This window comes from Paramisgurnus dabryanus, chromosome 21 (assembly GCF_030506205.2).
Source record: "Paramisgurnus dabryanus chromosome 21, PD_genome_1.1, whole genome shotgun sequence".
Taxonomy (NCBI): domain Eukaryota; kingdom Metazoa; phylum Chordata; class Actinopteri; order Cypriniformes; family Cobitidae; genus Paramisgurnus; species Paramisgurnus dabryanus.
Window position 1 is genome coordinate 23,283,270 of NC_133357.1, and position 20,000 is coordinate 23,303,269.

The window sequence follows — 20,000 nt, forward strand, 5'->3', positions numbered from 1 at the left end:
GTAAAAGTGCAGTAAGCATAATTTTGGTTGGTGGATTGATTCTATTTGTATAAACACAGTTTTTACTGTGAATATAATGGTTAAACTGCGGTTAGTAAAACAAACCAAGGTTTGTGGTTACCATGGTTTAACTATACATGGTTTTTGTAGTAAAACCATGGCTAATTGTACATCATTTAGTTAGCTTGAATTTTTGTTTTTTAATTAATTTGTTTGGCAACACTTTAGTATGGGGATTAACTATGACTTTTCCCTTAAAAAGCTCATTCTTTAATGCTTTACTTTATTAATAGTCAGTAAATTAGTTATTATGTTTAGGTATTTGGTAGGATAAATAATGTAAAATAAGGTCATGCAGAATAAGACATTAATATGTGTTTAATAATCACTAATTAACAGTCAATATTCTAGTAATATGCATGCTAAAAAGCCACTAGTTAAAAAAAAACCATAAAATATTTTATAGCTGTTATCATTATTATTTGATAAAAAAAGGTTTAGTTGTCCAGGATATGCAAAAATACACTTGTTTACTATTATTTCCTTGTTATGTTCAGATGAGCACAAAGCCAAAGAGCCACAAGGCTATGGGAGATGGCGAGTGGATGGCACGGTTGAGGGCTTTTGCCAGCTCTGGAGTTTGGCCATCTGGAGGAGGAAATAGACCTTCCCCAAGGCAGCGGAAGTGGTATGACCTCTACCAGAAGGTAAAGCAAAGTTACCTGTATTTCAGTATTTATTATGTTGAATGCATGTCACCTGAAAATGCAGAAAACATCAGTAAATAATGATTCTTATATTTTCAGATTGAGAAATGCCCCATGCAGGCCCATGGACAGACCACCCTCTTTGGAGGGTCCATGACCTGCAAGTGTGGTTTCCACACCACTAAGGTGATCTATTTGAAAGTTACATTTAATGTTGCATCACATATCTGTTAAAATGCTGTTTCACTACACCTTATTCCATTCTGCTGGTGTTTTAGCAGCCTGCCGCTTCATCTACACTCGCACCTCCACAGTCTAAGGCTTCAGACACAGCTACTGGCACAATTGCCCCACAGTCTGAAGCTTCAGACACGGCCACTGCCCCACGGACCTTCCTGAGGCCCCCTCCAAGTTTGTCAATGGTGAATATTCTATATGTAATTAATGTTTACTTAATTGTTTGTAGTTAAAATAACGCTGTCTAACTTCAAGTTGCATTATGGAATTAACTTTGTTTCTCTTCTTAGTTCACTAAATCACGGTTTGGTGGGTCCCATTCGGCTTCAGTAAAGCCAAATTTAGTGGATCGAAGGAGCCCCAGCCCCTCTCCTCCACCCTCTTCAAGGACCCCCAGTCCTTCTCCTCCCAGCCCCTCTCCTCCATCCTCTGTGAGGACCGCCACCCCTTCTCCATCCACTATTAGGACCCCCAGCACATTCTCGGTTAGGGCCCCCAGTCCTGCTCCACCCTCTGTGAGGACCCCCAGTCCTGCTCCACCCTCTGTGAGGACCCCCAGTCCTGCTCCACCCTCTGTGAGGACCCCCAGTCCTGCTTCACCCTCTGTGAGGCTCCACCATCCTTCACCACCCTCTGTGAGGACCCCCCGTCCTTCTCCACCCTCTGCGAGGACCCCCAGTCCTGCTTCAGCCTCTGTGAGGACCCCCCATACTTCTCCACCCTCTGTGAGGACCCCCTGTCCTTCTCCACCCTCTGTGAGGACCCCCTGTCCTTCTCCACCCTCTGTGAGGACCCCCAGTCCTGCTCCACCCTCTGTGAGTACAGCCGCACCAATTTAACATTTTTAAATATACACTTTGGTACTATTTTCACAAGTAAGGCGTACATTTTCAAAACTCCACACAGCTCTTTCAAAACCTAATCTAATGCTTTAATTCTAGTGAAGCTAAACGAGAAGAGATGAAACGTTTGATAGTAAGGGTTTTATGAAAGGCAGTTATTATGAATTAAACATGTATATGGATAAAATACTTATTTTGTGTAGTGAAAAGGATACTTTGTGGTTTAGTGTATTAGTGTATTATTCTAACACAATCGAAAATTCGCTGAAATGTTTAGAAAAAAGGGTGCACTTTTATTATCTGTGATTTGATTATAAAAGTTTTTCAAAAATTACCAATTGCTTGTGAAAATTCCACCAAAGCAATAAAAAAAAAACTGGTGGACAGGCTGTGGTGTACATTAGTGCAGCCTTTATTTATACAATAAACAAATTGTCTTCCAAACAGGAGGAGCCTGGAGGAGTCCAGCCAGCCCCTGCTGGGGCCCCAGCTTCATTCTGGTTGCCAGGTGAAATGAGCAAGACCATCCCTGTGCAGGACCAGCGCTGGATTGCAAACACCTTATTTCACTCTGGGAAGCTGCGGCCAGATTTGAAGCTGTGGTATGAGCCCCCTGTCCCAGCCCTTATTTACCACCAGACACCAACTCCTGACCGGTTCTTCACTCATCGGTTGATGGTGTGGATGCCCTACCACCTGTGGAAGGTGCGGGTATCCTGCCCAGCTTGTGGCAAGAACCTGACAGGCTATGGTGTCCACAAGAGGGCTCGGAAGGTCCTGGACATTGACAGATATTACCTGATGGTGACAGAGACTCTCAGGTGCACTGTGTGTTCTCTCAACTATCTGTCAACAAGTCAGACTGTCCGGGACCAGCTTGACCTGCCTCACCAGAAAATGTTCCGGCTGATCCTGACCCGAAAGTGAGTAAATCAGTGTAAAAAATATGTTGTTTGGAAAGACTGCCCCCGCAATTTAACTAATCACAGCAACAATGTGCATTTCAGGTATGCCTGTGACATCCGTGTCATTAGGCTGCTTCGGGACCGGACGCTGGGCAATAGTCCAGCTCGATTGGTGAGGCAGTTAAAGGAGAACCATGGGGAGGAATGGCTGAATCGGTTGGCACACTATGTTGGGGAGTGTGCTTACTTTGTCGATCGACCCAGCCTCTTTCCAGTGGTCTGCCAGGAGCCTCCAGAGCCCATCGACATCCCCACCAGTCGTTGGCTGCTGTCAGTATACGGCAGGGACATCCTCTGCCGTATAGACCATATAAAGGCCAACATCACATCAACTTTTGGCACCATCTTAAAGATGGATTCCACCAAAAAGGTAATAAATATTTTTTTCTCAAAACAGTGAGTTTGAATTAACAAGCAACTGAGAATTTTTACATGTTTACAGGTATACCTGAACTTTAATGTAAACATACTATTTCTGCAAACATAAATGTAAGGTATAAATCCTAATGTTAATGTAATGTTTTTTTGTGTGTGTATATACTGGAATATTGGCTTTTATTGAATTTGTACCTATTGTCTGAATCTGTATTTAAAATGCTCAGTGTAATACACAAACAAAACTTACATTCTTGTATAGAATATGAAGCAGATAGTCAACAAAACAAATCCATGAAATTTGTGTCACGATCATCTCAGAACCGCCAGAAATAAGGGAGGCAACGAAAGCGAATGTAAATGTAAAAATATTTATTAACAAAAATTAAGTTTACAACTCATAATAATTAACATTGAAAGCACTGCTATTAAGACGTAAATAAAGACTGAGTAAGTAATGCAAAATAATAAACATAACAAATAGGCCTGCTAACATAAAACCCAAAACTAAACAAATACATAAAGCAGAAAAATAATCACAACAGAGCAACCCAAAACTAATGAAAAGCCAGAGGGTAACATAAGGGGGCCAAATCAGAGAACCAAAAACTCTTATATCCTACTCTGCAGGTATTTCACATGATGATTACCTCATAAGTCTGCCCCACAGCCAGCTAAGCAAAACAGACCCAGAGGACCGTCACAATTGTTTATAACAAGTATATATCCATGGTGAAAAAACATCTAAACATTTTGATCAGTGTGACACATGATCACAAAAACACCTTTTTGTCACCTATTTAGAGACACAATAATTAGACTTTGAAGCATTAATTACATTTTCTGGTTTAGTGTAACATTTAACATTTGTGACAACTGCACTTAAAGTTCAGAGAAATGCAAAGACTGTTTGGAAAAATCTGTCAAAGCGACTGAGAAAAACTGTAATGTTGTTTTCAGTGATAATATTACATCATGAATGTGTCATTACATTTTTAAATTTCAGATCACAAAAAAGCTGGCTGGCCATGGACGGGGGACAGCACTCTGGGTTTCCTCGATAGGAAACGAGTTTGGCCAGATAGTGACCAGTGTCCTGTCAGTGCAGGAGGGGCCAGGACTGGACAGGATGGTGGCTGGTGTCATGGAGAGGTACCGCCAGGCAGCAGTTCCACCCCCGGTTCTGCTGTATGTGGATTGTGGCTGCTGCGTCATGAGTGAGGGTGCAACCAGCAAGCTGCAGACCAGGTTTGGGCAATGGCCAGACCTCCACATACGACTGGATATCTGGCACTTTATGAGAAGGCTGGCCGTGGGCTGCACCACCGATGCCCATCCCCTCTACCCCACCTTCATGGGATGCCTGTCTGCCTGCATCTTTGAGTGGGATGCTGGGGACCTCAGCCTGTTGCGGCAGGCAAAAAGACTGCAGCTGATGCAGGAGGGTGTGCCAGGTATTACTGATGTCCTGGTGGACAGGAGCATCAGTAAAAAGGACCTCAGCCTTTACTGCCGCAGGAGGACGCGCGGTGAAGAGGCCACCATACAACTCATTGAGAGGTTGCTGCAGGAGCTGGGAGGGGCAAATGGGAGGGACCTTATGGGTGTGCCACTCCTGGATGAGGTGCGCATGGAGCACATCTGGCGTGTGCAGAAACGCCATGTCAAGTGCATCCAGGACTTGCCAGGAGTGGCACTTTACACAGAGATGGGCACCACAAAAAAATCAGGGGTCATCCTGACCAGGTATCGGTGTGCCAGAGGGTCCACATCCCTGGAGTCTTTTCATTGCCACCTGAACAGGTTCATTCCAGGTTGGTGTCTCACATGTATGATGTTTTAAATAATGATTGTTTTTTTCTATATTTTTAAATAATTTCTATGCATTATTCAGATTGAATGGTAAGTTATTTTTTATTGGTATAAATGTCTTGTTCTTCTTCTAGGAACCAGTGCTAATGCGCTGAATTTCCAGCTCTACCTCCTGGAAGGCCTGAACAGGTGGAATCAGGATCGAGGGACTGCAGCAGTGACCAGCAAGCCAGCCTCTCTTCTCACCTACTTCGGGGATATGGCCCACTGCGTCAACACCAACAGCCTGAAGGTGTTTGGTCGGCCATTTGTGCCAACTTTCAGGCCCCCTGCCAAATATACTGGTATATACCCTTATCTGGCTGCATAATATTTTTTGGTTTGTGGGTTTTCAATGTTCTAACTAAACATTAAGTCTTTACTTTTAATAATTCCCCCAAAAAACAGTAATATTGTGAAAATTCTTAAAATGATTTGTTTAAACAATTTTAATATGCTTTAAAGTATAATTTATTTCTGTGATGCAACAATGAATTTTCACATCATTACTCCAGTCTTGAGTCACATGATTATTGTTACAAAATATTTCTATTTTAAGTGATGCTGTTCTTTTTAAAATGTTAATTTATAAGTGAATCCTGAAAAAGTATCACAGAATATAAAAAGCATCAAGCAGCACAACCATTTCCAACATTATAATGATTTCTAAAGGACCATGTGACACTGAAGACTTGAGTAATGATGATGATAAATTCAGCTTTGCATCATAAAATCAATTAGATTTTAGAAGTATATTAAAATAGAAAAGTACTATTTTAAATATTACAATAAAATTTTACAGTATAACTCTTCTTTGTTGTATTTTTGCAGGCTTGATGCACATAAAAGACTTCTTTCAAGAAAATTGAAAAATATTTATGGTTTCCAAACTTTTTCTTTACAGGAGAGCTTCTTGGTGTTGACTACCTCCTTAGTCAGACTGGACAGCCCCTGGTAGTGGACCCTGACTCAGAAGAGACAGAGAACATGCTGGAGGATGTGGATGAAGACGAGGCAGAAGAAGACGAGGGCTTCGGGGAAGACGAAACACATGATGTTACTGTGTCAAGTCTTACCGATGACCCAAGCTTCTCTGTCTCCTCCCAATTTCTGCCCTCCTCTGAGTCTCTCTCCTCCACTAAGCCTGCTGTCCCCTCTGCCCAGCCTGCTGCCTCATTCACCATGGCTGCTGCCTCCTCCACTCAGCCTGCTAGCCCCTCTGCCCAGCCTGCTGCCTCCTCCACTCAGCCTGCTAGCCCCTCTGCCCAGCCTGCTGCCTCCTCCACTCAGCCTGCTGCCGCCTACAACCAGACTGCTGGCCCCTCTGCCCAGCCTGCAGCCTCCTACACCCAGACTGCTGGCCCCTCTGCCCAGTCGGTTGCCTCTTACACCATGGCTGCTGCCCTGGCTGCTTCCTCCTCCCAGGCTGTTGCCCCAACCATGACTGCTGCCTCTTCCACCATGGTTGCTTCCTCTGCTGCCTCCTCCACCCAGCCTGCTGCCATCTCCACGCCAAGTGCCTCGACATCTTCAGAGGAGTCTGTGGTGTGTAAATACCTTATTACAAAATCAGAAATCATTGTGGTTATGTAACTGTAAATGTAAAACATGTAAATGTTAGGAAAAACCCATAGAAACTGACTGACCTGTATCTGAGATTTCCAAGAGTGTGAAGTTTAATGCTGGTCAACAAAAAGAAGGAATATGTATATATGTATTTGTTTATTGTCCCACTTCACTGTCTGTTTTTTTTTTAGTGTTTGGATAGCTCTGGTATGCCAGGCATGGACAGAGTCGACAGCCTGGTGGAGTATCTCATGGAGCTTAGAAACCAGCCCTTTCTGGCCCTCACCAACCAGCAGGTCAGGAGCATTCAACTTTCTCTACTTTCCATCTTTGCCCTGTCATGCATTAACATTTGCACATGTTTTGTTTTCTCATATGCTGTGTATCATATGCTCTTTCTGCTTAGGTGAGCAATATTGTTGCTCTTTGGCAGAACCTGCTGGAGTATGACAGGCAGAGGGTGGTGTTTGCTGCCAGATACCAGATCAAGCAGAACACAGGGAGGTACAAGACCTCCAAGAAGAGGCAGGAGTTCACTCCAGGGGTGGAGAGTGTAAAGAGGCAGGCACTCACCACCACTGCCCCACTTGCCCAGTGGCCTGATTGTTGTCGCCTGGTTGAGACAATTTTTATCAGGCTCTGTGCTATCTATAAGAGTCCCAGGAAGAAGGGGGATAGCACAAAGTCCAGATGGGACCTCATCCTGGAGGACTACAGGAATATCAGGCTGCGCATTCTGGACAGTGCCGCTGTTATGCAGCAGACCAACCTGCAGCTGGTGAACGTTAGCCACACCACGCTAGTTCAGTGGCACAACAAAAGGGTAGCTAAACATGACACTGCAGTATCAAAGCAAGGGCTGCGACTGCCTAGTAGGTTGTCTGTGGCGGCTGATCCTTTACTCCCTGCCCATGTGCGCCCCCCGTCTGCACCCCCCCAGTCAGGTCCGGCTCACCAGTACCACATGCCCAGCAGCACTGTGGGCCAGGCACAGGTGAAGAGGAAAAGGAGAATCCCTTCAGCCCCAGTGGTGTTGACAACGCCAGCTGAGCAACAACAAACCCGGCGGCAACTTTTCCCTGCTCCACCTCCGGGCCCTCAATTGGTCATGGTGACGCCAATGGTCTCACAGGGACTCACAGGGCCTGTCCTGGTTGCTGCTCCACAGTCTCTCAGGGTCAGCCTTTCCGCTGCACATCCTGCCCCTCCTGCTGCTGCTCCGCCAGTTCGAAAAATGACCCGTCATGTGCCACACAACACATGCAAAAAATGCGGGCAGTTCAGAACAGCTGATACTGGGCATAGCCAGTACAAGGGGGTGATATACTGCCCCTCTGTAGAAACAGTTACAAAGGAGCAGTGGTTGGAGGAAATAAAAAAAAATAAAAACTCTTAGTGTGTATATAGTTCTTTTTCTTTTTTGCACTTGCAAAGACTTAATGATAGCCATGGACACTGTAAAAGGTTATCAATGTATATAGTTCACTGTTATTATGTTCTTTTGCACTTACAAAGAACGCACAAGAGCCACGGACACTGTGAAGTGTTATTAATGTGTATAGTTCACTGTTATTCTATTATTTTGCACTTACAAAGAACGCACAAGAGCCACGGACACTGTGAAGTGTTATTTATGTGTATAGTTCACTGTTATTCTATTCTTTTGCACTTACAAAGAACGCACAAGAGCCACGGACACTGTGAAGTGTTATTTATGTGTATAGTTCACTGTTATTCTATTCTTTTGCACTTACAAAGAATGCACAAGAGCCACGGACACTGTGAAGTGTTATTAATGTGTATAGTTCACTGTTATTCTATTCTTTTTTTGCACTTACAAAGAATGCACAAGAGCCACGGACACTGTGAAGTGTTATTAATGTGTATAGTTCACTGTTATTCTATTCTTTTGCACTTACAAAGAATGCACAAGAGCCACGGACACTGTGAAGTGTTATTAATGTGTATAGTTCACTGTTATTCTATTCTTTTTTTGCACTTACAAAGAATGCACAAGAGCCACGGACACTGTGAAGTGTTATTAATGTGTATAGTTCACTGTTATTCTATTCTTTTGCACTTACAAAGAATGCACAAGAGCCACATACACTGTGAAGTGTTATTTATGTGTATAGTTCACTGTTATTCTATTCTTTTGCACTTACAAAGAATGCACAAGAGCCACGGACACTGTGAAGTGTTATTAATGTGTATAGTTCACTGTTATTCTATTCTTTTGCACTTAAAAAGAATGCACAAGAGCCACGGACACTGTAAAGTGTTATTAATGTGTATAGTTCACTGTTATTCTATTCTTTTGCACTTAAAAAGAATGCACAAGAGCCACGGACACTGTAAAGTGTTATTTATGTGTATAGTTCACTGTTATTCTATTCTTTTGCACTTACAAAGAATGCAGAAGAGCCACATACACTGTGAAGTGTTATTTATGTGTATAGTTCACTGTTATTCTATTCTTTTGCACTTACAAAGAATGCACAAGAGCCACATACACTGTGAAGTGTTATTAATGTGTATAATTCACTGTTATTATGTTCTTTTGCACTTTCAAAGAATGCACAAGAGCCACGGACACTGTGAAGTGTTATTAATGTGTATAATTCACTGTTATTCTGTTCTTTTGCACTTACAAAGAATGCACAAGAGCCACATACACTGTAAAGTGTTATTTATATGTATAGTTCACTTTTATTATGTTCTTTTGCACTTACAAAGAATACACAAGAGCCACATACACTGTGAAGTGTTATTAATGTGTATAGTTCACTGTTATTCTATTCTTTTTTTGCACTTACAAAGAATGCACAAGAGCCACATACACTGTGAAGTGTTATTAATGTGTATAGTTCACTGTTATTCTATTCTTTTGCACTTAAAAAGAATGCACAAGAGCCACGGACACTGTGAAGTGTTATTTATGTGTATAGTTCACTGTTATTCTATTCTTTTGCACTTACAAAGAACGCACAAGAGCCACGGACACTGTGAAGTGTTATTTATGTGTATAGTTCACTGTTATTCTATTCTTTTGCACTTACAAAGAATGCACAAGAGCCACGGACACTGTGAAGTGTTATTAATGTGTATAGTTCACTGTTATTCTATTCTTTTTTTGCACTTACAAAGAATGCACAAGAGCCACATACACTGTAAAGTGTTATTAATGTGTATAGTTCACTGTTATTCTATTCTTTTGCACTTACAAAGAACGCACAAGAGCCACGGACACTGTGAAGTGTTATTTATGTGTATAGTTCACTGTTATTCTATTCTTTTGCACTTACAAAGAATGCACAAGAGCCACGGACACTGTAAAGTGTTATTTATGTGTATAGTTCACTGTTATTCTATTCTTTTGCACTTACAAAGAATGCACAAGAGCCACATACACTGTGAAGTGTTATTAATGTGTATAGTTCACTGTTATTCTATTCTTTTTTTGCACTTACAAAGAATGCACAAGAGCCACGGACACTGTGAAGTGTTATTAATGTGTATAGTTCACTGTTATTCTATTCTTTTGCACTTACAAAGAATGCACAAGAGCCACATACACTGTGAAGTGTTATTAATGTGTATAGTTCACTGTTATTATGTTCTTTTGCACTTTCAAAGAATGCACAAGAGCCACGGACACTGTGAAGTGTTATTAATGTGTATAATTCACTGTTATTCTGTTCTTTTGCACTTACAAAGAATGCACAAGAGCCACATACACTGTAAAGTGTTATTTATATGTATAGTTCACTTTTATTATGTTCTTTTGCACTTACAAAGAATACACAAGAGCCACATACACTGTGAAGTGTTATTAATGTGTATAGTTCACTGTTATTCTATTCTTTTTTTGCACTTACAAAGAATGCACAAGAGCCACATACACTGTGAAGTGTTATTTATGTGTATAGTTCACTGTTATTCTATTCTTTTGCACTTACAAAGAACGCACAAGAGCCACGGACACTGTGAAGTGTTATTTATGTGTATAGTTCACTGTTATTCTATTCTTTTTTTGCACTTACAAAGAATGCACAAGAGCCACGGACACTGTGAAGTGTTATTAATGTGTATAGTTCACTGTTATTCTATTCTTTTGCACTTACAAAGAATGCACAAGAGCCACATACACTGTAAAGTGTTATTTATATGTATAGTTCACTTTTATTATGTTCTTTTGCACTTACAAAGAATACACAAGAGCCACGGACACTGTGAAGTGTTATTAATGTGTATAGTTCACTGTTATTCTATTCTTTTGCACTTACAAAGAATGCACAAGAGCCACATACACTGTAAAGTGTTATTTATATGTATAGTTCACTTTTATTATGTTCTTTTGCACTTACAAAGAATACACAAGAGCCACATACACTGTGAAGTGTTATTAATGTGTATAGTTCACTGTTATTCTATTCTTTTGCACTTACAAAGAATGCACAAGAGCCACATACACTGTAAAGTGTTATTTATATGTATAGTTCACTTTTATTCTATTCTTTTGCACTTAAAAAGAATGCACAAGAGCCACGGACACTGTGAAGTGTTATTAATGTGTATAGTTCACTGTTATTCTATTCTTTTGCACTTACAAAGAATGCACAAGAGCCACATACACTGTAAAGTGTTATTTATATGTATAGTTCACTTTTATTATGTTCTTTTGCACTTACAAAGAATGCACAAGAGCCACATACACTGTGAAGTGTTATTTATGTGTATAGTTCACTGTTATTCTATTCTTTTGCACTTACAAAGAATGCACAAGAGCCACATACACTGTGAAGTGTTATTAATGTGTATAATTCACTGTTATTATGTTCTTTTGCACTTTCAAAGAATGCACAAGAGCCACGGACACTGTGAAGTGTTATTAATGTGTATAATTCACTGTTATTCTGTTCTTTTGCACTTACAAAGAATGCACAAGAGCCACATACACTGTGAAGTGTTATTAATGTGTATAGTTCACTGTTATTCTATTCTTTTTTTGCACTTACAAAGAATGCACAAGAGCCACATACACTGTGAAGTGTTATTTATGTGTATAGTTCACTTTTATTATGTTCTTTTGCACTTACAAAGAATACACAAGAGCCACATACACTGTGAAGTGTTATTAATGTGTATAGTTCACTGTTATTCTATTCTTTTTTTGCACTTACAAAGAATGCACAAGAGCCACATACACTGTGAAGTGTTATTTATGTGTATAGTTCACTGTTATTCTATTCTTTTGCACTTACAAAGAACGCACAAGAGCCACGGACACTGTGAAGTGTTATTTATGTGTATAGTTCACTGTTATTCTATTCTTTTGCACTTACAAAGAATGCACAAGAGCCACGGACACTGTGAAGTGTTATTAATGTGTATAGTTCACTGTTATTCTATTCTTTTTTTGCACTTACAAAGAATGCACAAGAGCCACGGACACTGTGAAGTGTTATTAATGTGTATAGTTCACTGTTATTCTATTCTTTTGCACTTACAAAGAATGCACAAGAGCCACATACACTGTAAAGTGTTATTTATATGTATAGTTCACTTTTATTATGTTCTTTTGCACTTACAAAGAATACACAAGAGCCACGGACACTGTGAAGTGTTATTAATGTGTATAGTTCACTGTTATTCTATTCTTTTGCACTTACAAAGAATGCACAAGAGCCACATACACTGTAAAGTGTTATTTATATGTATAGTTCACTTTTATTATGTTCTTTTGCACTTACAAAGAATACACAAGAGCCACATACACTGTGAAGTGTTATTAATGTGTATAGTTCACTGTTATTCTATTCTTTTGCACTTACAAAGAATGCACAAGAGCCACATACACTGTAAAGTGTTATTTATATGTATAGTTCACTTTTATTATGTTCTTTTGCACTTACAAAGAATACACAAGAGCCACATACACTGTGAAGTGTTATTAATGTGTATAGTTCACTGTTATTCTATTCTTTTGCACTTACAAAGAATGCACAAGAGCCACATACACTGTAAAGTGTTATTTATATGTATAGTTCACTTTTATTCTATTCTTTTGCACTTAAAAAGAATGCACAAGAGCCACGGACACTGTAAAGTGTTATTAATGTGTATAGTTCACTGTTATTCTATTCTTTTGCACTTACAAAGAATGCAGAAGAGCCACATACACTGTGAAGTGTTATTTATGTGTATAGTTCACTGTTATTCTATTCTTTTGCACTTACAAAGAATGCACAAGAGCCACGGACACTGTGAAGTGTTATTAATGTGTATAATTCACTGTTATTATGTTCTTTTGCACTTACAAAGAATGCACAAGAGCCACGGACACTGTGAAGTGTTATTAATGTGTATAATTCACTGTTATTCTGTTCTTTTGCACTTACAAAGAATGCACAAGAGCCACGGACACTGTGAAGTGTTATTAATGTGTATAATTCACTGTTATTATGTTCTTTTGCACTTACAAAGAATGCACAAGAGCCACGGACACTGTGAAGTGTTATTAATGTGTATAATTCACTGTTATTATGTTCTTTTGCACTTACAAAGAATGCACAAGAGCCACGGACACTGTGAAGTGTTATTAATGTGTATAATTCACTGTTATTATGTTCTTTTGCACTTACAAAGAATGCAGAAGAGCCACATACACTGTGAAGTGTTATTTATGTGTATAGTTCACTGTTATTCTATTCTTTTGCACTTACAAAGAATGCACAAGAGCCACATACACTGTAAAGTGTTATTTATATGTATAGTTCACTTTTATTATGTTCTTTTGCACTTACAAAGAATACACAAGAGCCACATACACTGTGAAGTGTTATTTATGTGTATAGTTCACTGTTATTCTATTCTTTTGCACTTACAAAGAACGCACAAGAGCCACGGACACTGTGAAGTGTTATTTATGTGTATAGTTCACTGTTATTCTATTCTTTTTTTGCACTTACAAAGAATGCACAAGAGCCACGGACACTGTGAAGTGTTATTAATGTGTATAGTTCACTGTTATTCTATTCTTTTGCACTTACAAAGAATGCACAAGAGCCACATACACTGTGAAGTGTTATTAATGTGTATAGTTCACTGTTATTCTATTCTTTTGCACTTACAAAGAATGCACAAGAGCCACGGACACTGTGAAGTGTTATTAATGTGTATAGTTCACTGTTATTCTATTCTTTTTTTGCACTTACAAAGAATGCACAAGAGCCACGGACACTGTGAAGTGTTATTAATGTGTATAGTTCACTGTTATTCTATTCTTTTGCACTTACAAAGAATGCACAAGAGCCACATACACTGTGAAGTGTTATTAATGTGTATAGTTCACTGTTATTCTATTCTTTTGCACTTACAAAGAATGCACAAGAGCCACGGACACTGTGAAGTGTTATTTATGTGTATAGTTCACTGTTATTCTATTCTTTTTTTGCACTTACAAAGAATGCACAAGAGCCACGGACACTGTGAAGTGTTATTAATGTGTATAGTTCACTGTTATTCTATTCTTTTGCACTTACAAAGAATGCACAAGAGCCACATACACTGTGAAGTGTTATTAATGTGTATAGTTCACTGTTATTCTATTCTTTTGCACTTACAAAGAATGCACAAGAGCCACGGACACTGTGAAGTGTTATTAATGTGTATAGTTCACTGTTATTCTATTCTTTTGCACTTACAAAGAATGCACAAGAGCCACATACACTGTGAAGTGTTATTAATGTGTATAGTTCACTGTTATTCTATTCTTTTGCACTTACAAAGAATGCACAAGAGCCACGGACACTGTGAAGTGTTATTAATGTGTATAGTTCACTGTTATTCTATTCTTTTTTTGCACTTACAAAGAATGCACAAGAGCCACGGACACTGTGAAGTGTTATTTATGTGTATAGTTCACTGTTATTCTATTCTTTTGCACTTACAAAGAATGCACAAGAGCCACGGACACTGTGAAGTGTTATTAATGTGTATAGTTCACTGTTATTCTATTCTTTTGCACTTAAAAAGAATGCACAAGAGCCACGGACACTGTAAAGTGTTATTAATGTGTATAGTTCACTGTTATTCTATTCTTTTGCACTTAAAAAGAATGCACAAGAGCCACGGACACTGTAAAGTGTTATTTATGTGTATAGTTCACTGTTATTCTGTTCCTTTGCACTTACAAAGAATGCACAAGAGCCACATACACTGTGAAGTGTTATTAATGTGTATAATTCACTGTTATTATGTTCTTTTGCACTTACAAAGAATGCACAAGAGCCACGGACACTGTGAAGTGTTATTAATGTGTATAATTCACTGTTATTCTGTTCTTTTGCACTTACAAAGAATGCACAAGAGCCACATACACTGTAAAGTGTTATTTATATGTATAGTTCACTTTTATTATGTTCTTTTGCACTTACAAAGAATGCACAAGAGCCACATACACTGTGAAGTGTTATTAATGTGTATAATTCACTGTTATTATGTTCTTTTGCACTTACAAAGAATGCACAAGAGCCACGGACACTGTGAAGTGTTATTAATGTGTATAGTTCACTGTTATTCTGTTCTTTTGCACTTACAAAGAATGCACAAGAGCCGCATACACTGTAAAGTGTTATTTATATGTATTGTTCTGTTGTCTGTTCTGTTGTACATGCAGAATAATGACTAAAATAATTAAAATGTGAATGAATCAAGGAATTAATGAATAATCGCTTGCTTGTGATTGACAATAAAAAGTTTGGACATGATTAAAAAACACTCTCCTTGTGTTTTGCTTTGCTATATTATCATAACAACCTTTTTCACAAGAGCCTAGAAGTTTTGAATGTCAAGATGCTTAAATAATAAATGGATAAATTGCATATTAATATAACTTGGAGCAGAAATATATTTAAAACTAAAAGTGCACAACTCAGAAATGTAAATATCCAGAATCAGTAATATGTCATTAAAACAATGTTTATTTACATTTCAAAATGGCATAGCAGAAATGATTTCAATAATATGGACACTATTTATGTGATTTTTACTGATAAAAAACACAAATTTACATCAAGTAAAAAAATTTTTTGGGCAGCAGTGGGATTCGAACCGGCAACCTTGTGATCAACCTAGAAACATAGAAAACAACATAGAAAACTGAAAAAAAAAAGTTTTTAAAATTATTTATTGTAGTCGCAGACATTCAAAAACATAACTGTTGGAGGAGAAAGTCATAAAAAATCCTTTTTTCTTCTTTTTTCCCTTTTTTCCCCTTTTTTCTCTCTTTTTTCTCTCTTTTTTCCTCTTTTTCCCTTCTTCCCCCTTCTTCCCTTTCTCCCCCCCCCCTTAACAGACTATTGTTCCCCAGCTTTGGCGCAATCGGTTAGCGCGTTCGGCTGTTAACCGAAAGGTTGGTGGTTTGAGCCCACCCAGGGACGTCGGAAGCTTTTCAATGCCAAGCGGAGCGCAACTGAAGCCCCTGGACGTTGTAGCAATGAAGGTATCGCCGACCATAAGACAAATAAGCCTTGCTTCTGCGTCTATTCTACTCTACTGACTTTTTTTTGAGAGTTTATTTACAGGATTGACTGGTCCAAATGTTCAAGCACGCTGCCCCGGAGTTTAAAAAAACAGTGAAAAGGCATACCTTGCGACAAGGAAAAGGAAAAACCTCTACGACTGAACCGAAACCCAATGGAAACCGTGACTGAACTAGATTGTTGTATTAAGGCAAGTTCACACCAGAGGACTGTGAGACTAACGGGAACGCTGTGGCGCTCACACTACACAACAAGGTTTTGTCAACTGTCGTTTCTTATCATGACTGTGCGCATACTACACAACATAATGCTTAAAAGGCGCAGAAACTACAAGACCTATGGTGAAGAGACAGAAATGACCAATGGCTCCAAAAGCATTTTCTCACATTAATTCATCTGTGACTGTGAGATGGGCTCTGATCACGCCGCTGGTCTGCTCAAAAACAACAAGCATCACCAACTGCAACGAGCATCGACTCGGCCACGAGCCAGAGTCTTTGCAGAAGGCCCTGAATATTCTACCTGCGATAGCAAAATCCTTCCAGAACCCGCGTAGCGTGACCTTGGCTTTACTCGCGCGACATGCATGGCGTCTGTGATTGCCGTTTCTTTAAGATGGGAACACCTTGACATTAGCCAGAAGGATGCACGTGCGAAAGCCCGGCTAGCTCAGTCGGTAGAGCATGAGACTCTTAATCTCAGGGTCGTGGGTTCGAGCCCCACGTTAGGCGTGTTAGCTGCTTTTCTTGTTGGAGCTTTTCGCTGCAGCCCTGGCTTCCGGGCCAAGTGATCATTGGACAGCTTCTTGGAATAATTCTGACAAAGGCGTCCTTGGGTTTCTGTTGCAAAATTGGGTTCTCAGAAAACAAGCTCTCCTACGTACATGGTTGTGACCCCATCGCTCGGTCAAGTGCAGGCCTCCGCGTTTTACACCACCATCCCACGGTGTTCCCTCGTCTGTCTCTGTGGCGCAATCGGTTAGCGCGTTCGGCTGTTAACCGAAAGGTTGGTGGTTCGAGCCCACCCAGGGACGTCGGAAGCTTTTCAATGCCAAGCGGAGCGCAACTGAAGCACCTGGACATTGTAACTATCTGTAGCAATGAATGTATCGCCGACCATAAGACAAATAAGCCTTGCTTCTGCGTCTATTCTACTCTACTGACTTTTTTGGAGAGTTTATTTACAGGATTGACTGGTCCGAGTGTTCAAGCACGCTGCCCCGGAGTTTAAAAAAACAGTGAAAAGGCATACCTTGGTGCCACCAAAGGAAAAACCTCTACGACTGAACCGAAACCCAATGGAAACCGTGACTGAACTAGATTGTTGTATTAAGGCAAGTTCACACCAGAGGACTGTGAGACTAACGGGAACGCTGTGGCGCTCACACTACACAACAAGGTTTTGTCAACTGTCGTTTCTTATCATGACTGTGCGCATACTACACAACATAATGCTTAAAAGGCGCAGAAACTACAAGACCTATGGTGAAGAGACAGAAATGACCAATGGCTCCAAAAGCATTTTCTCACATTAATTCATCTGTGACTGTGAGATGGGCTCTGATCACGCCGCTGGTCTGCTCAAAAACAACAAGCATCAGCAACTGCAACGAGCATCGACTCGGCCACGAGCCAGAGTCTTTGCAGAAGGCCCTGAATATTCTACCTGCGATAGCAAAATCCGTCCAGAACCCGCGTAGCGTGACCTTGGCTTTACTCGCGCGACATGCAAGGCTTCTGTGATTGCCGTTTCTTTAAGATGGGAACACCTTGACATTAGCCAGAAGGAGGCACGTGCGAAAGCCCGGCTAGCTCAGTCGGTAGAGCATGAGACTCTTAATCTCAGGGTCGTGGGTTCGAGCCCCACGTTGGGCGTGTTAGCTGCTTTTCTTGTTGGAGCTTTTCGCTGCAGCCCTGGCTTCCGGGCCAAGTGATCATTGGACAGCTTCTTGGAATAATTCTGACAAAGGCGTCCTTGGGTTTCTGTTGCAAAATTGGGTTCTCAGAAAACAAGCTCTCCTACGTACATGGTTGTGACCCCATCGCTCGGTCAAGTGCAGCCCTCCGCGTTTTACACCACCATCCCACGGTGTTCCCTCGTCTGTCTCTGTGGCGCAATCGGTTAGCGCGTTCGGCTGTTAACCGAAAGGTTGGTGGTTCGAGCCCACCCAGGGACGTCGGAAGCTTTTCAATGCCAAGCGGAGCGCAACTGAAGCACCTGGACGTTGTAGCCATCTGTAGCAATGAAGGTATCGCCGACCATAAGACAAATAAGCCTTGCTTCTGCGTCTATTCTACTCTACTGACTTTTTTGGAGAGTTTATTTACAGGATTGACTGGTCCAAATGTTCAAGCACGCTGCCCCGGAGTTTAAAAAAACAGTGAAAAGGCATACCTTGCGACAAGGAAAAGGAAAAACCTCTACGACTGAACCGAAACCCAATGGAAACCGTGACTGAACTAGATTGTTGTATTAAGGCAAGTTCACACCAGAGGACTGTGAGACTAACGGGAACGCTGTGGCGCTCACACTACACAACAAGGTTTTGTCAACTGTCGTTTCTTATCATGACTGTGCGCATACTACACAACATAATGCTTAAAAGGCGCAGAAACTACAAGACCTATGGTGAAGAGACAGAAATGACCAATGGCTCCAAAAGCATTTTCTCACATTAATTCATCTGTGACTGTGAGATGGGCTCTGATCACGCCGCTGGTCTGCTCAAAAACAACAAGCATCACCAACTGCAATGATTATCGACTCGGCCACGAGCCAGAGTCTTTGCAGAAGGCCCTGAATGTTCTACCTGCGATAGCAAAATCCTTCCAGAACCCGCGTAGCGTGACCTTGGCTTTACTCGCGCGACATGCATGGCGTCTGTGATTGCCGTTTCTTTAAGATGGGAACACCTTGACATTAGCCAGAAGGATGCACGTGCGAAAGCCCGGCTAGCTCAGTCGGTAGAGCATGAGACTCTTAATCTCAAGGTCGTGGGTTCGAGCCCCACGTTGGGTGTGTTAGCTGCTTTTCTTGTTGGAGCTTTTCGCTGCAGCCCTGGCTTCCGGGCCAAGTGATCATTGGACAGCTTTTTGGAATAATTCTGACAAAGGCGTCCTTGGGTTTCTGTTGCAAAATTGGGTTCTCAGAAAACAAGCTCTCCTACGTACATGGTTGTGACCCCATCGCTCGGTCAAGTGCAGGCCTCCGCGTTTTACACCACCATCCCACGGTGTTCCCTCGTCTGTCTCTGTGGCGCAATCGGTTAGCGCGTTCGGCTGTTAACCGAAAGGTTGGTGGTTCGAGCCCACCCAGGGACGTCGGAAGCTTTTCAATGCCAAGCGGAGCGCAACTGAAGCACCTGGACGTTGTAGCCATCTGTAGCAATGAAGGTATCGCCGACCATAAGACAAATAAGCCTTGCTTCTGCGTCTATTCTACTCTACTGACTTTTTTGGAGAGTTTATTTACAGGATTGACTGGTCCGAGTGTTCAAGCACGCTGCCCCGGAGTTTAAAAAAACAGTGAAAAGGCATACCTTGGTGCCACCAAAGGAAAAACCTCTACGACTGAACCGAAACCCAATGGAAACCGTGACTGAACTAGATTGTTGTATTAAGGCAAGTTCACACCAGAGGACTGTGAGACTAACGGGAACGCTGTGGCGCTCACACTACACAACAAGGTTTTGTCAACTGTCGTTTCTTATCATGACTGTGCGCATACTACACAACATAATGCTTAAAAGGCGCAGAAACTACAAGACCTATGGTGAAGAGACAGAAATGACCAATGGCTCCAAAAGCATTTTCTCACATTAATTCATCTGTGACTGTGAGATGGGCTCTGATCACGCCGCTGGTCTGCTCAAAAACAACAAGCATCACCAACTGCAACGAGCATCGACTCGGC

General features: G+C 41.0%; 1 protein-coding gene and 6 non-coding genes across 9 annotated transcripts in view; 6 read left to right on the forward strand and 1 right to left on the reverse strand.

Annotated features, from left to right (window-relative positions):
- Positions 1–20,000, reverse strand: part of cacnb3a (calcium channel, voltage-dependent, beta 3a) — an 86,293-nt gene that overhangs the window by 45,411 nt on the left and 20,882 nt on the right. The window lies entirely within an intron of this gene.
- Positions 16,747–16,819, forward strand: trnak-cuu (transfer RNA lysine (anticodon CUU)). The gene has a single exon. It is a non-coding gene; the product is annotated as a tRNA-Lys (tRNA).
- On the forward strand, positions 17,048–17,121 carry trnan-guu (transfer RNA asparagine (anticodon GUU)). Its single transcript has one exon. It is a non-coding gene; the product is annotated as a tRNA-Asn (tRNA).
- On the forward strand, positions 17,890–17,962 carry trnak-cuu (transfer RNA lysine (anticodon CUU)). Its single transcript has one exon. It is a non-coding gene; the product is annotated as a tRNA-Lys (tRNA).
- On the forward strand, positions 18,191–18,264 carry trnan-guu (transfer RNA asparagine (anticodon GUU)). Its single transcript has one exon. It is a non-coding gene; the product is annotated as a tRNA-Asn (tRNA).
- trnak-cuu (transfer RNA lysine (anticodon CUU)) lies at positions 19,034–19,106 on the forward strand. The gene has a single exon. It is a non-coding gene; the product is annotated as a tRNA-Lys (tRNA).
- On the forward strand, positions 19,335–19,408 carry trnan-guu (transfer RNA asparagine (anticodon GUU)). The gene has a single exon. It is a non-coding gene; the product is annotated as a tRNA-Asn (tRNA).